Source organism: Lipotes vexillifer, unplaced genomic scaffold (genome assembly GCF_000442215.2).
Source record: "Lipotes vexillifer unplaced genomic scaffold, Lipotes_vexillifer_v1.1 scaffold1491, whole genome shotgun sequence".
Lineage (NCBI taxonomy): Eukaryota > Metazoa > Chordata > Mammalia > Artiodactyla > Lipotidae > Lipotes > Lipotes vexillifer.
In genome coordinates, this window is record NW_006771679.1 from 275,578 (window position 1) to 280,106 (window position 4,529).

At 34.0% G+C, this 4,529-nt stretch overlaps 1 protein-coding gene across 1 annotated transcript in view; it reads left to right on the forward strand.

Annotated features, from left to right (window-relative positions):
* Window positions 1-4,529, forward strand: part of KLF5 (KLF transcription factor 5) — a 28,828-nt gene that overhangs the window by 5,954 nt on the left and 18,345 nt on the right. Inside the window, exon 2 of the mRNA XM_007447096.1 lies at window positions 1,189-1,349. The gene's annotated coding sequence lies outside the window, so the exon portion shown is untranslated. The remainder of the gene's footprint in view (window positions 1-1,188; window positions 1,350-4,529) is intronic.

A 4,529-nucleotide genomic window follows, 5' to 3' on the forward strand; every position in this document is an offset into this window, starting at 1 on the left:
GGGCGGGGGAGGGGCGGGAACCACAAAAAACACAAACAGCTCTTAAGAGATGCATATGAACTTTTAAGAGTCCATGCATTTTGTCAAAACACTGTAAATAACCTAGTTCATTTAATAGGGGAAAACAAAGCAAGAAAGTAAAATGAGATACCCAAAATAACTCTGAGTATAAATCATTGCCGAACTCTTGTTGATCACTTAGGAAATAAATTAAAGCATATTTATATTTAAAACATTCCCAGGTTATCCCTTTCCAAACTTCAAACCTTGTAATCTCTCTTCAGCTTGTTTATTCTGCAGTGAATGCTGAAAATCTACTGGCTTGGTTAAGAAGGTTTACATATTTTCCCAGCACAGGGTGCTGGCAAGTTGTGGCTGTATTTGGTGCTTTCAGATGGAAAATCATTTGATCTTCACCTACAGTTCCAATAAACCCTTAATTGTATAGAGGTAACATTTATGTTTTTTTATTGAAAACATTTATTCTGGTTATAAATGGAATATGTGGCAATTGTCAAAATTTTAGAAACTATTCAAAAGTATAAATCAATGTAAAACCACCCATCATTTGACCATCCAGTGAGAGCCACCAAAATACATACGTGTTTTGTATTTTCTTTTCATCTTTGGGTCTGTTTATAAAAACCTCTTTACTTTGTTTTACTTAACATGTCCTGAGTATTTTCCCATGTGACTAAATATCCTTTAATAATATGAATATGGTAGTAGATTCAGTGGCTGCTATTGAACTACTTTCCTACTGTTGGATACCTGGGTTCTTTTCAGTGTATAATGTAATATTTTTCCTAGAGGGAGAATTATCTATTGTTTTAAACATTGTTTACAATTTAGCCTTCTTCTGCTTATTGTCAAACTGTCCTCTTCAAAATTTACACAAGTTTACACAACCATCACCAGTGGATAGACATGAAGGCACGAAGAGCCAGCATTGGGCTTAGCACTATCCTTACACATTTCATTCACAAATTAACCTCCAAAGGCGTACTTTCTTGTGCCCCGTGCACAGTTCACTTGAGCATTCAGTAGGAGTGCCTCACAGCCTAGGACCATTAATGCTTTTGTCATCACATGAACGGCAATTGGCTCAAAACACTGCTCATTGTGATGCTGGTGATGAGGCCTCCTTAGTGTTCTAAAAGATTGTTTGGTGTAACTAATTCAGTTCAGGATTTTTCTCTTGACCTTTTCTAACATATTGAGAGTCAGAATTCAAATACTGTACAGTTTAAGCTACAGTATGCCTGGCCTGCAACTTGGTTCAAGGCATTTATAGTTGTCTGCTTATTATACTAACAAGGTGGAAAAAGCAATCCCAGTACCCCCAAAAGGTAAAATACTGTTTTTTGTATATTACTAGAGTTTTAAAAATAGGATAAATTATAGTACATTTAGGAATAAGTGCACCTTGAGAGTTTTATGAGATATTTCAGGAAGAACACATTTAACTCCAAACTTAAATATAAAATTTAATTCCTTAAGAACTGAGGTTGAGATAGTAAAAAAATAGAATATGAAGCTTTTTTCTTGACATCACTTTAATTTATACAAAAAGAAGTCTATAATCCTATTTAAATTACATACTGTTCCATCACAAAAGGAAAGGACATCTTTTCTCGTGTGTCTTAATTTTTTGAGTCAAAATGGTTTGAATTTTGACTAATCTTATTTGAAGCTTCTGTTTATTGTGTTCTTTTCTCATTGGCATTTTTTTCTTTTTATGTGGGGCTACAAGCAGTTGCCATTAATGAATAGAAAAGATTAAAAGTGTGAAATAAAGGACAATAATTCTGTCTTACGTTCCTACTGATACAGATTCTGACACTAGGTGGATAATCAATGATTATCAAAAAAGTCACTTTAAACTGAATAACCTTACCCTAGAGGAGAATTTACTCCCTTATTAAAAAAAAAAAGAAAAATATTTTTATTCTTTGTCGCGCTTTTTCTGGCCCAATATCACTCGGAAATTTGACTTTGATTTTATCGAGTTGCAATATTCCATGAATAGTTTCCAAAGTGAATAAAATGTTGTCAAAAATACTCTAGATCCCTTAATTTCAAGCTCTCCGTGACGTGTCGGCCAAACAACTGAATACAGATATTTCTTTTGCCGTGTCTTCCTGTGAACATTGCCCTAGTGACAGCTTCATATTTCTCTCATCTCATCATTCAGAAGCTATTTATCCATTTTTTTCCACTGCCTCCTTCAAACCTCCCCTTCCCCCATCGTTTGAATGCCTATTCAGCCTCCACACATTCAGGCGTATTTATTCCTGTAAAGATAGTGACACTTAGGGTTTATTCTAAGACTAAATCTGTGTTGCCCAGTGACTAAGGACTTAAGCATGCACACTGCTTCTGTGCTTACCCTCCTACCTAACTTGACTACTCAACTTTTCCTCTTTCTTTCCCTCTGAATTCTCTGTTTTGGCACAGTTCAGTTAACACACCACTGCCAGGCCACTAATTGATTTTTGAAACCTGACATTTGTTTTTTGTTTTCTCCTATCTTCCCTCATGGTACAGCACTACTAAGCAGGAAGGAATGCAAAGAACTAGAAAGTTCAAAGTAATTGAGTATCTGTCCATTCACACTGTCTGGCTTCACGCCAATGCAGAACCTGGAACATTTGAAAAATATTTATCAAGTTTTAACCCTTTTGGCTAAGTCAGTGAAGCAGGTTTGCAGCTGGAGCATTTATTTGTGTTCACAGCAACAGCAAGTAAGCTTGGTTGAACATGTCTTTTATATGTTCAGAACCGCATGGCATATGTCTCAGAAAAGGATTTCTTTCCAATTTCCGTACTATTGTACAGTGCTAAGCTAATTATTTTCTGTGAGACTGCAGACGTGGGTATTTCAGAGAAACTATTACTTAAAAGTGGCAGCCCTATTTCATGAACCCTTATGTCAGGAATGAAATTTAAATAAATGCTACTGTATTTGAGCAAAAAAGATTGTATTCAGCTTTTCTTTTGTAAATATGTTTCGAGCCCAACCATAGGTAGGTTCATATTTGCATTCATTAAGAAAAGTGGAAATATGAAAAAAAATTTAAAGGACTATAAAAATATTTTATTAAAAGTTTATCAAATAGCTTTTTTTTTTTGCATTGGAAACGCTTTTGTAAATGAAAGCATGTTAAAAATGGTGTGAAATGTAGAAATATTTCCAGTAAAATAAATGGATTTTATTGCAGCGAAAGCTTAGGTTGAAATAACAGGCCATCAACGCTCTGGTTAAAAAAAAAAAGAGAGAGAGACAAAAGGAAAGGTCTAGGGTCTAGATAGGTTTAAAAGCAAATTAAAATATAAATAGATACCAACTTGTATTAAATCTAAGTTAGATTTAAAGTTAAAAACAATACAAAATTCTATTGAGTTATCTATATCACACAGGTTTGATCATGTTATCAGCATTAAGTACTAAAAATCTTGCAAGGTTCAATTTTTTTTAAAGTTACATTAAATCCCATACCAATTCTATAATCTGTTTCTAAATTATTTAATTATATAATTGGGTTCAATATCAGAGAAAATCAGGGCGGCTTTTTAAAGGTGAAGGCGGATGGTGTGAGATTGCTTAGGAAAAAATTTGCCAAAACACATTAAATAATACTTTGGTAACATGAAGGTAATCGTCAACCATTCTCTGAAATCAGTGATCACAGCTCTAAAAATGAATCATTAACAAGAACAGAATGAAAAGGATAAAAAATATATTTTACAGCGTAATTTTATGTTTTCTAATAATAAACACCTGTAACACTTTGTGTATATAAACTTTTTTAATCTACACACTGAAACGAGATCCCTATCTTTGTTAGATTCACTTCTTGAGGAGAACAATTTCCTAAGAACTCTTATTTTGTAAAAGCTGCCTTACTGTGAAGTGATGTATATGTAAAAATGTCTAATGGTATAGTGTTCTGTCACCATATATACACATATGTAGTAATATTCCGGGCATTTTTATTTCAGTGTATTGTTAATGGCTTCCCAATAAGCCAGATAAAAATCTTGTACAAGAACATTAAAGATTAAGGAAAGTGCTTTCCTTAGGTGATTGCTGGCAAAAATTCACCTTCCCATTATAACACAGTCAATGGACAGTGATATATTTGGGCTATTACTTTCCTACGAATTTGGATTCGCAGTTTTCAGAGCTGCTGCCTGTCTAACGTTTGTGGCTTCTTTGGTTGCCTTTTCGTAGGCGTAGGTGCCATGGTGAAAGGTAAATGTGCTACGGTTTCTGTTTTGTAAATATTAAACTCCACTTTTTGAACACACAGTGGTAGCAAAAATAAGTCAAAGATGTAATGTCTATTTAAATACTTTTCATCTAGTCGTCAGTGCTTAAATTAGATTGCATGCTTTGGCTAGAATCAACAGTGTAAATATTAAAAACTTCAAAATTCATATGACCCATCCCCCTCCTCTCCATACACGGATACGAGGTTGAAGTGTGTGTGAAAACTACTCCTATCCATTTAAAATACTGTAGGGAA